Raw genomic sequence first — 13255 nt, 5'->3', positions numbered from 1 at the left:
CAGTTAGCTAGAAAATATCCCTACGTCACACTAAAGACAACTGGTAATGTTCCGGAATTGATTCCGAGAGTCCCGTTGAAATTGTCAAACCCTGCATGTGACACCTTCAATTTGCAGCGTTTTTGGTTAACCGATGAGCAGTTAACAAGACAATAATGTTAGACCATATTTGGTTCAGCCGGTAGTTACCCGGAATCAGATCCGGGTAGTAAAATGTAAAATTTAACCAAACCCATGGATGCGGTACACCAAATCACGACCAGTCTTGTAAACACTTTTTACTACCTTCATTTCGTTGCCGCAGTCGGGTGTCAATCGGCTTTGTTACATTCGTGCGCTATCGTTACCTCTTACCTACACACAACACGAGCATTAGAACGAAGATCAATAAACATAAGAAAGGGTCAAATCAATGTCATCTGACACGATGGCATGTGTCTAATTCCAGCTTTACGCGTAGATTTTCAGCCAATTCCGATTATTGATGGTAATATTAGTTTATTCTTGCATGTTGCATTGAATACGACACACAGATGGGCAACATAGCTCTTATTATGGAGGAAGACAGGAATAACAAAAGCCGAACCGTCTCCCGAAGCCGCTATCGTGGTGAAGTGCATTCGTTTGACATTTTTGTTTCGAACAGTAGTTTGATTGCTTGTGTTGCGAATGTCGGAGACAAAGGAGGCCGAATATCGACGAAAAGGTTCAAATGACTGTGATCTCTATCAAGACTGATCACGACTTATCGACAACCTGGTGGAAAAATAGGGTCAGACCACATTAGATTCCCGGTATTTTTGCGGGTTCAGCTGTGGCTTCGTAAGTGGTTAGAAGTAAAAGTGAAGCAAACCCATTCATGCGATATATCAAATCGCGGTGATTTGGTAAAGGTGAATAAATATCAATAAAATATTCTCAGACCATAATTGGGACAACCGGTAGTGTCATGGTCCATGACTCATGGAATCAGATCCGGCTATCCCACCGGAAATTACCAAATATAAAAATGAACCAAACCCATACATACGACACATCAAATCGCAGATTTTTTGATAATCTAATGAACGGTTTGCAAGAAAATAGCCTTAGATCACATTAGAGACTAGCTGTTGTGTAGCAGAACCAACGTTCATGTGAAAAATTAAATCGTGCCTTTGTTTAATGGCCTGATAAACATTAGGTATGAACAACAGTGACGAATAGGTCTAAGTCCTCATATATGAGAACAAAATATATACAAAACTAAAGCGATCTCATCAAATCGTACCATTTCAGATTCCTAAGGTGTAAATTTATAGCAGGATGGGTCAACGTTGAATGGAAAAATAAGAATTTGATCGCGTCAACAGAAGATGGTGGCTATTTTAAGGAATTTTGAGCTCTAAAACTATGTAAAATAAGTGTATTTGGTATGGGAAATATGTTCGAAGTCCACCAGAGTATCCAAGATAGCGGTCCAAAGTCCAAGATAATGGCCCAGTATTCAAGTTAGTGCCTATTTTATAGGATTTTTAATTCTTGCATTATAGGCATATTTTGTATGAAAATATGTCCAGAATTCAAAATTTGTAATCAGAAAACCCAAGCTGTGCGCTGTTTCACAAGGTCTGCAATATGACTATAGCTTGAATGGGGAAGAATGCCGGTCTTCATCCAAAACTGGTAACCAGAAAATCATAAACGACATGCCAAAATTCAATACGGCGACTATTTTATGTAATTTTAGGTGCAGAGTCCAAAAATGAATACCAGAACATCCAAGATGGTGTCTCAATGTTCAAGATGGCGGTTGGGGTAGATATCCGGAGTCATAAAATGATGACCGGAAAATCTAAAATGACGTTTCAAAATTTTGTGGCTTCTTGACACTTGTTTGGTTTGAGTTTTGGATCGTTGTCTTATATTTTCTGAATATTGGTTGTTATGCTAATATAAAATGTATCCATATTGAAATCTACTCAATATCAAGCAGTTTTCATTTTGTATTTATGTCAATGTCATCAACATGTCGCTCGAGTTTTGTTGAAAGGATATTTTAAAGCACGTGAAAGGCACCATCACCGCTAGGTGGATTAATTAGGGTTTTTTGTATTGTTTTCAGTTGGCTCACTGGATCGTATCGTGATCGTGAAGAGAATCAGTTTGGTATCCAGCTGGATATAACAGAAAAGGCAGTCTAAATGTTTTCATTAAAACAAAAAATGACATTATCAACGAAATCAAGACCTTATTATTCCACCAACGTACCGAAACTTGTTCCAATAATGCATTAAAATTAGATTCAACATTTTCCAATCGGTACATGAATGTCTACATTACACAAAATAACAAAAGAGTACATACAATCGATACAAGCGAATTACATTCATAACTCTGATGTAGTACCATGTTTTTTGCCTTCTCCGGTACGCATACATTGGCCCCGCCGCCAGTACTTGTTTCAGGTTGAAGAAATATTCTGTTTTCTTCTGCGGAGGAAATCTGATCGGTTCGGGGAAGCGCAGACGGTCGAACCTGCGAGCTCGGAATAACAAGAGGAAACGACAACTCCCCCCATCGGGAGCTGCAGCAAGCCTGTCTGATTTAAGACCCCCGCTTGATGATGATGATTATTTCGCATTATTATTGTTATTATTGAGAAGTAAAACAAAAGATAGAGGAACGAGCGAGCACGGCGGGATGCTTGAGGACGGAACAGCACGGGGAGGACCTTCGATCACGGCTGCTGCTGGTGGTGGAAGCTGCCGAGAATATGCTCGAGGGAGGAAACAATAAGTAAAAGAGATCGTTCCTCTTGCCAGGGCCATAGCATCCTCAGAAGCACACCAGCAGCAGCGGCGGCTGTAAGCGAGCATTATTATGTGTATGCCTACGAAGGAACGCGCGATCGATTCCTGGAGAACGATCAGTGCATGATCGCTTTTGAGGCAGGATCTGCGTGCTCCTGACGATCGCGCCTACGTCGCACATTGGGATAAAAGGGATAGAAAAGGGTCAGCCTATAATAAATACATATTTTTAATAGACGGATCAATACTTTAATTTACGTCCCTGCACTTTAAGGTGTAACTTTTAAGTTTGGCTCCATTCGCACAGTTTCACATTTTTTGTTAACTTTGCCTCCAATAATCCTTTCCTCTGCACACGTTTGCTCACACTGAATTAAAACAAATGTGGACCGCAGACTTTACAAAACTGACGGTAGGAGACAGTACGGTAGCTGACTGTCGCCAAAAGCTGGACGAGCAGATAAGTGAGATCAATGAGAGCGATAATCTCAACACTGTATGGGACGTGGGAGACTTATTATGGAACGATGAGTGAGGTAGCGCAGGAGGAGATAGGCACTGCTCAAATATGACCTAGGAGAACGGGTGGCTCGACGAGGAGTTCCAGAAAGTAATGGATGAGGAAAATGCTACCAGAAGCCGAAAGCTGATGTCGGGGACTCGGCAGAGCAGGGATCGATATACTTAATGCCAGGGTAGCCCAAAAAAAAAAATCACCGCAAAAGGAAAAGAAAGCATGATGAAAATGTGATTGCCCAGGCACAAGATAGTATGGAACAGCTGTGGAGCGGACCTGGTGTGATGGTTAGAACAATTGACTATCACGCCGAAGACCTAGGATCGAATACTAATCCCGACAAACTCGCAAAATGTGAGTTCTTCCTTCGGAAGGGAAGTAAAGCGTGGGTCCCGAGATGAACTAGGCCAGGGATAAAAATCTCGTTAATACAGATAAAAAAAAAAAGTATGGAACAGAATGATATGCGAAGATTTTATGAAACTGTTAATGGCATGTGGAGGAAGACAGCGCCGTCTCTCGTCACGTGCAACAACCGTGATTTGAAATAGCTATTAGAGTACTGAAGAACAACAAGGCTGCTGGGAAGGACGAACTTCCGGCCGAGCTTCTCAAGCACGATAGAGAGTAGCTGTATCAACTACAACACAGTATCATATTGATGATATGAGAAGAAGAAGAACTGCCCGCTAGTTGGTTGGATAGTCTCATTAGTCCTCTAGAAGGGGTTATTCATAAACCACGTAGACCAAATTGGCATGGTAAAGGCTGGGTATGCTGCGCAATTCAGATCCCATTGTGATCCACTAGCCTCTGCCCAGCAACTCCTATCCCTACCTCCACGCGGTACCGGCCGGAAACTGTGAACAACCTTAGGGAAGATCGGGTAACCAACCCCGGTGGAAACATTGGTCGTAGGCTGACAGGGAAGAAGGGGGGGGGGGGGGTTTGCTTCGGCAAACCTGAGCGTCTGTTCTCCAGGAGGAGCGGCCCACAACAGCGTCTGATCCCCATGTTAGGGGCGGCTGATCTACGTCCAAGTGCCAGAGAAAGACTCTAATCTCAACTGTACACTATTGTCCACCGGAAAGTAGGGAGTTGGTGTCGGGTCCTAAAAGCCAGCCGTAAAAGCCATTGTAACGGAAAATCAGCAACAGAATAATACGAACCGAGACCAACGACAACGACCCCAGCGAACAAACAGGACTTGCGATTGGATACTCGGTACGTGGAACTGCCGATCTCTCAACTTCATTGGGAGCTCCTGCATACTCGCCGATCTACTGCAGGACCGCGGGTTCGGCATCGTAGCGCTGCAGGAGATGTGTTGGACAGGATCCATGGTGCGAATGTTTATAGGTAATTATACCATCTACCAGAGCTGCGGCAACACACGCGAGCTGGGAACAGCTTTCATAGTGATGGGTGATATGCAGAGGCGCGTGATCGGTTGGTGGCCGATCGACGAAAGAATGTAAAGGTTGAGGATCAAGGGCCGATTCTTCAACTTCAGCATAATAAACGTGCACAGCCCACACTCCGGAAGCACTGATGATGTCAAGGACGTATTTTACGCGCGGCTCAAACGCGAGTACGATCGCTGCCCAAGCCACGACGTCAAGATCATCATAGGAGATTTGAACGCTCAGGTAGGCCAGGAGGAGGAATTCAGACCGACGATTGGTAAGTTCAGCGCCCACCAGCAGACGAACGAAAACAGCTTACGACTCATTTATTTCGCCGCCTCCAAAAATATGGCCACTGTCACAACCCTACGGGATGCAGCGCACCTTCTTTTCACATCGACCTTGTTTTCGGACGGTGAGTAGCTCCGACCCTGGCTTGTCAGCTGTCAACCTCTGACGACCACCTGACAGCGATCGTCGGATGACGTGGAGATAAAGTGAGTAGTCAGAAAAAGAGAAAAATCACTAACGAGTAGCAGTGAGGAAACGTGCAGGTGAAATAAGAAATTTGTTCGCAGTGAAAACTTAAGCTAAATTCTTTATTCTACTTAAATCTAGTTACAAACAGCTAAAGCGAAGGTGAAATTAGTTATTCTAGTTAAAATTTACTTAAACTAAACACACAAGACAGGTAAATTAATGAACTCAAATCCATGCAAATACTTAACCTAATTTCTAACATAATCCAGCAGTTTGTCACGGATATTACCTTACGAACTAATAGTACGGATGTTGTAGCTAGTACGGACGAAAAATCCAACAGAAGAACACTAAACGTAAGTACTTGCACAGGATAAACACATAAGACAATTTTTTTCACATATCCCACAAACATAAAACTGTTAAAACACATTTATCCTCATTTTTTCCCAAAGGGATTTTATAACCCTCAATACCTGAATAAAAGAGTGTTACCAAATCGGAATAGTTCTTTCTGTCAGTTCGTCTGTCTGCTGGCGCAACAATTTATAAAATCCGTTTACGATCGGGGGCTTAAGCCGGTATGTCAAAGAAAGGTGACGGTCAGAAGCGGGGAACTTCTCCAGTGAACGAAAACCCACCGCCGGTAGTGAGTTGTGAGATATGTCGGAAGCCGGACAACAGCCGTATGGTAGCGTGTGATTCGTGCGGGCAGTGGTATCATTTTGAGTGCGTTAGTGTGGATTCGACTGTACAGGATGTGGAGTGGTGCTGCAGGAAATGTCTGGAGACAGCAAAAGAACTTCCATCTGGTACATCTACACCTAATACCAATACTGGAACACTACCAAAGTCGGGAACCAGCAAGCCAACGGATTCGGGTCTGGAAGAATATCTACGGAAGCAGAAATGGTTGCTTTCGACTGTGGGAACTTAAGCTGGGAAACGTGATATTCTCGGCCTTTGCAGTCTTAAAGAGCAGCGAGAAACGATATTCTCTCTACATCCGACGGTTTCGGTAATAGGGTCTTGTACCATTTGGGCAGGTGTACCTATTTTGGGCACTTGCCGCTATAACTAAGTCATTTTCAAACCGATTGATTTGAGTTTTTGTATAGAGTTAGATACTGTACGTGACTAACACTATACAAAATTTCAAATCAATCCGTTTGAAATTGACTTAGTTATAGCGGCAAGTGCCCAAAATAGGTACACCTGCCCAAGTTGTACAAGACCCTATATTTTACCTTTTTCAAGGATTCTAAAATTTTGAAAAATTAATTTACAGTTCATGATTTCTGACTCACCCTATTGCTTACAGAGGTTACGTTCTCTTGTACATGTATAGTAATGCTCTACATCGGATAGTCTAGGTACATGGTTTTCGAGATGGCGCCCGTTGCGGCTGTGGACATTATAACATCTTAAATATAGTTTTGTCTGGTTTTAGTTATTTCCTACTTACTGCATGTGTCGCGAAATTTTTGCGAGCTACTGTATCGTGAGAGGCTTTTTGCTATAAAAATCTAGCTTTTTGGCTCGCATTCTATGCTATAATCGCACTGTTTTATCGCCTACGCTTTTGACCTAAACAGTTTGTGGCTGTTTTCGCTAACTTTTGCTTGAGTATGTGTTAGTGTTGGATCATCTGGAATTTTGTGTTGTGGTGTGGGTGTGTTCTTGTGTATCATGCCTATTTCGTATTTTGTTTATATTTCCTATTTCGTAAATTATTCCAGCGTAAATCGCATGTAGGCCTTCAGTGTCTGTTCTTTTGTTTACGCAATTTTTGTTACTTGCTATGTGGCCCATCTCGAGAAACTGTAGTGTGTGTGCGTTTACATTTTTGTCTAATATCTTCACTTTTTTCAGATCAAATCGATGTTGTTTGTTGATGCTGTGGTTCATCAGTGCAGTTTTCTCCCCTAGAGCAACAATTTGTGGGTCGTTTGCATCGCTTCCTTGTTCCAGCAGTTTTTCCAGAGTGTTGTAATGTGTTTGGTGTCCGTATATTCTAGTTTTTAGGCGGTTGGTTGTCATTCCAACGTACGTAGCTTCACAGTTGCTGCATGGAATGATGTAGACGACATTACTCTGTTGCTCTGGTGGGACTGGATCTTTCACCATGGTGAAGAGCTCTCTGGTTGACCGGACGTTGTATTTTGCGAGTCGTATGCTGCCGTAATCTCGCTGTAGAACCCTGTCGATTCTGTTCGACAGGTGTGTTATGTATGGAATGCGACGGTAGGTATATTCCAGGTTTTGTGGCTGCTGTTGGTGGTCATCGACGTGCTCATTCATCCTGTTTGCGATCCTATGTCGTAGCGGTTTTGGATAATCGTTTAGTTGCAGCTGTGCATCGATTATTTTTGCTTTTTCACGGTCGTCTAAATCCGTGGATAGCTGATAGACACGTCTAGCGAAATTCTTTGCCATGTTCAGCTTTTGGCTGAGGGGATGGTATGACCTGAAGTTCAGAAATCTTCCACTTGCAATGGGTTTCTGGTACCATTGTGTGGTTACCTTCTGGTTGCTGTGTCTGGTTAGAAGCATGTCCAGGAAGGGTAGTTTGTTATCCACTTCCAGTTCGTAAGTGAACTGGATGTGGACGTCATAGCTATTAAAAGTGTCTAGAACATGTTGCAATTCGCTGATAGGGATTGCTGTTATCAGGTCATCGACAAATTTTCGCAGGAAGGGCAATGGGATATTGAGCATTCGGACGACAGTATCCAGCAAGGTTTCCATCACCCAATCAGCTATCGCTGGCGACAGCGGATTTCCCATCGCGGTGCCGAAGATCTGTTGGTAGTGCTGCCCGTCGAATTTGAAATAGCTAGCATCTATGCAAAATTCAACTATTTCAAGGAATAGATCCAAACAAATGCCAGTATTTGGTCTAATTTCGTCCCACCTCGAGATGATGCTACTTATTGCCAGCGATTTTGGAATGGATGTGAATAGCGATTTCACATCAAGCGAGATTAGCACATAGTTTTCGAGTAGGGTAACGTTGTTGATAAACTGGCAGAACGAGAACGAGTCCTTGATATTGTATGTGCTTACCAGTGATTGCTGGAAAATTTTGCCGATGAATTTCGACAGGTTGTACGACGGAGCAGTGATGTTCGGTACAACGGGTCTCAGTGGCAGGCCCGGTTTATGTGCTTTGGGCTGCCCGTAGATCCTTGGGCACACCGCATTGTACCTGGTTAGCTGCTTGGCCGTTCTATCGTCGATGATGTCCAGGTTTCTGATCCTTCGAACTATGTTGTTGTTCAGTCTTTCATACCTGGAAGCAGCTAGTGGCGATGCAGAAAAAGTTCGAACGGATGATGAAGGAGAAAGAAGATCAGCGTCTGAAGGAGCTCCAGGATGAACGGAAGAGATACGAGCAGGATCTGAAAGATACGGAGCGTCGTGTACTTGAGCAGGCGGAAAGGCAGCATCGGAGAATCAGCTCGGACGGAGGCGGAGCTACGGCGAATTCGACTGGCAATCAGCCCGTACAAATCGATTTCAGTGGTGGATGGACGGCGAATTCGACTGAAAGTGAATACCCTCGACTGCTTGGAAGCGGATTACCGATGGCCAGTGGTGGATTAACGACAGATGCTATTGGCAATCAACCGTTGCAATTAACGTTTGGAGCAGGGCCGACGGCGAGTTCGACTGGTAATCCACTGCCAAAAATCAACGTACAAGACGTGAGCCACGGTGACGATGTCCTAGCTCAGGAATTGAAGTTGCTTGAGGATAAACAAGCATTAGAAAGAAGGCATTTGGAGGAGCGGAAACAACTTCTACAACGGTATGCAGCGGTCGACGGAGGTGCAGCTAGTGCAGGAGCTGGACTGAATCCTCAGGCGACGGTGTTCCGACCGAATGTTAGCGGTCTCTTGGGTGTTTCTTCGCTAAGCCAAAGCCAAATCTCTGCGCGTCAAGCCGTCAACAAGGAACTTCCACCATTTTCCGGAAATCCCGAAGAATGGCCACTCTTCTTGGCCAGCTACGAGAATTCCACCAGGATCTGCGGATACACCGACGAAGAGAACATGTTGCGTCTTCAACGAAGCCTGAGGGGTAAGGCTTTAGAAGCGGTCCGCTGTCGTTTGCTACATCCAGCGAACTTGCAGGGAGTTCTGGCGACGATGAAGACTCTTTTCGGAAGACCAGAGATCATCGTTCATTCACTAGTGAACAGGATACGGGAGATGCCATCACCGAAAGCAGAGAAGTTGCAGACACTGATTGACTTCGGCATAGCAGTCCAAAATGTTTGCGCAACTATCACTGCTTCAGGTCTTTTTTTTTTTTTTTCCTTCTAAACCATAGGGGGATAAATCTGCTCATCAGACACCCTAACAGGAAGGTTAGGGTAGTTTGGGGATGAGGCCGTCTTCTACAATGCCGGTAGAAGCCAGGACTACTCTCTCCTCGACCCACTAAAACACATTCCTATGGTCGCCAAACCCTACGTCTCTCCGGAACCACCAAGAAGGTATTGCTTCAGAGAGGGGCTAGTGCATATCGCACCCTCAAGGTTAGCTGCCGTAGCCTAGCAGCAACGAACATCGATGACTCGCTCTGGAGAGTCCATCACGATAGCATGCTGGCGCTTAGCCAGTTTCCCGAGTGGTCCTCGCCACTCCCTTTTTTCTCGGAAGGCGGGCAGGGTCAACCCCGCCCGCGCCCTACTGCTGAGCGGACATCAAGAACTGATGCCCACGTGCAACCCGATCTGACCTGCCCGCAAAGGAAGGGTATCACTACCCTTCAGGCCCTATCAGATGCACCCGTAGGTTGCAGACAGCAGGATCTCACCTACCCCGACCCTTGCCGGGGACCCCTTTCCAACCGCGGGCTCAGATCCAACCCAGTAGACCGACGCCACGACAGCACCGCTACCGGGACTTCCTCTCCGCGGCCACTTAATCGCTGTAAGGGTCGATCTCGACCGCAGGGCACCGGTATGACCTACGAAGCCGACTTCGAACCCCTGGACCACCTCTTGTACTGCATCTGGACTAGCCATTCTCCGAGTCCACGCGCCACCTCCTTTGTAGCTCCCAGACGATATGGGTGATAGCCGTTGAAACGGCATTCCAGCTAATCTTATCCCTACACATTCTCTGGACCAAGTTGTCCGGAGTTGTGTCCTCCCCGCATGTGGCAAGCATGCGGTCACGCATTGTGCGAAAACGCGGGCACACGAACAACACGTGTTCCGCCGTTTCCTCTAAACCATTGCACACTGGGCATTCGGGAGAATCCGCATGCCCGAAACGGTGTAGATACTGTCGGAAGCAACCATGACCTGTAAGGACCTGTGTCAGGTGGAATGAAACTTCCCCATGGCGCCTATTAATCCAACTATCTACCCTCGGTATCAACCTATGGGTTCACCTTCCTTTGGTGGAACTGTCCCACGCGCGCTGCCATTTGACCATAGAGGCCATCCTGACAGTTTTGCGTATGCCTCTTGTGCCGCGCATTTCGAAGCACTCCATGTCCTCACTGATAAGAATGCTGATAGGCACCATACCAGTAACACAGAGAGCGTCGTGTGACACGGTACGGTACGCGTTTGCAACCCTCAGACACATAAGCCTGTAAGTACTTTCCAGCTTCCGTCGGTAGCATTCAGTACTTAGCGCGGTACCCCACGCCGGGCCGCCATACCTAAGTATGGACGTAGCAACACTAGCCAGAAGCTTGCGCTTACTGGCGTACACCGCTGAGCTATTGGACATCATCCGGGACAGTGCCGCAATAGCTGTGGAGGCTCTTTTACAGGCATAATCGACGTGGCTACCGAAGGTAAGCTTATCGTCGATCATCACGCCCAAGTGCTTGACAGAGCGCTTCGACAGGATAGTGCATTCTCCTACACTGATCTCCGTCTGCTGCGCCGACTGCATGTTGTTAACAACCGTCACCTCTGTCTTGTGGTGAGCCAGCTCCAGTTTTCTGGACCGCATCCACGCCTCCACAACCTTGATCGAGTGGTCGGTAGTCAACTTCACCTCCTCGATCGTTTCACCGTAGACTTCGAGCGTAATATCGTCGGCAAATCCAACAATCACCACTCCCACTGGGTACTCTAACCTCAACACCTCGTCGTACATGACATTCCATAACACCGGACCCAGGATGGAACCTTGCGGGACTCCTGAGGTTATGTGAAAGCACTTCCGACCCACCTCCGTGTCGTAAACTAGCACGCGATTCTGGAAGTAGCTTCCGAGAATCTTGTACAAGTACTCCGGTATCCCCAGACGCAAGGAGCGCATCGGCAATAGCAGCCCAACTGGCGCTATTAAATGCATTCCTTACATCCAGAGTCACTACCCCGCAGAAGCGAATTCCCCTCCTCTTAGGCTCGAGTGCTTTCTCGGCGGTTTTTGTAACCGACAAGATAGCGTCTACGGTGGACCTCCCCTTCCGGAAGCCATACTGGTTACTCGAGAGACCATTTACGCCCTCAGTGAACTTCAACATTCTATTGAGGATGATCTTTTCGAGCACCTTCCCCGCCGTGTCAATCAAGCATATTGGTCTATATGCCGACGGGTCTCCGGGTGGTTTCCCCGCCTTTGGCAATAGTACCAGGCTCTGCCTCTTCCAAGCTTCTGGGAAAACTCCCTCGTCCAGACATTTCTGCATAGCAGACCTGAACATCTCGGGAGCTTCTGCAATAGCTACTTTTAAGGCCAGGTTCGGAACTCCGTCCGGACCTGGGGCCTTACCTACGCTAAGGGACTTAGCTATCCCCGCAGGTTCCACATCGGTGACCCTTTCCTCATCGCCAGCCCCAGTCCTCGGCTGTCCTACGAAAGGAGGCCAAGGACTAGGATCATGACGCGGAAAAAGTCCTCCAATGATCCCCTCCAACATCTCTGGAGATTGCTCTGTAGGAGCCATCACACCTCTCGTCTTGGCCATAACGATCCTGTAGGCATCACCCCACGGGTTCGTATTGGCACTCTGACAGAGACCCTCAAAGCAGGCCTTCTTGCTTGCTCTTATCTCGGTCTTGAGCGCGGCTTTTGCAGCGGCGAACACCACCCGCCGTTCGTTTCGCTCTTCCTCTGATCGTGCTCGCTGCATCCGCCGCCTAGCCCGTAGGCAGGCGCGGCGCTGGTCCGCAATCGCGTCGGTCCACCAGTAAGCCGGTGGCCTCCCATTTCTAGGGTGGACTCGCCTAGGCATGGTCGCATCACACGCACGTGAGAGCACCGCTACCAGCTCGTCGCCGTCTAAACCGAGTAAGGTTCGCTCACGGCGGAGCGCTTCCCTAAATACCTCTTCGTCGAAGTATGATGTCTTCCACCTACGAGGGCTTGGTCTTGGCCTAGCCGCCTCTTCTTCTATCCGCTGTCTGCTGTTGTTGTAGTCGATACTGTAGCGAACCGCCAGGTGGTCGCTGTGAGTGTAGCCATCATCTACTCTCCAGTTCGGACTACTTGTTATGCCAGGACTACAAAAGGTCACGTCAATAATTGACTCCGCTCCATTTCGACTATTGGTACTCTTGGTACCGACGTTAGCCAAGTCGACATCTAAGATGGCCAGTGTTTCTAGCAGGATCTGACCCCGCTGGTTCGTGAAACGGCTTCCCCATTCCACAGCCCAGGCATTAAAGTCACCCGCTATTACCACCGGCCTTCGCCCTGTTAGCACGGTCGTTAAGCGGTCCAGCATTTGCGTGAACCGCTCGATCGGCCACCGCTAGAGTGTCCATTTCCCGGCCTATTTTCTTGTCCCGGGATTCGGGATAAAATACTGAGCTAATCCCGGGAAATCCCGGGATCCCGGGATTTTTCATAATTTCATTGAAAACCCAAAAAATCGTCTTTTTTGCTCCTGTTTAGTTGAAATATCAATATTCAATGTACATTGTCGATCGAGGGTATAATGTTGTCATCACAAGTATAATATACTGTACTGAACTATTACCATGACCATAACTTTATATATTTTATAACAATAAATCGGAATAAAAGTATCAGCGTTGTGATCACCTAAGTATTTTCTTTACTCTTTATAAGTGAATTTAT

Source organism: Aedes albopictus, chromosome 2, assembly GCF_035046485.1.
Source record: "Aedes albopictus strain Foshan chromosome 2, AalbF5, whole genome shotgun sequence".
Taxonomy (NCBI): Eukaryota; Metazoa; Arthropoda; class Insecta; order Diptera; family Culicidae; genus Aedes; species Aedes albopictus.
Note: the sequence above shows the minus strand (reverse complement) of the source record.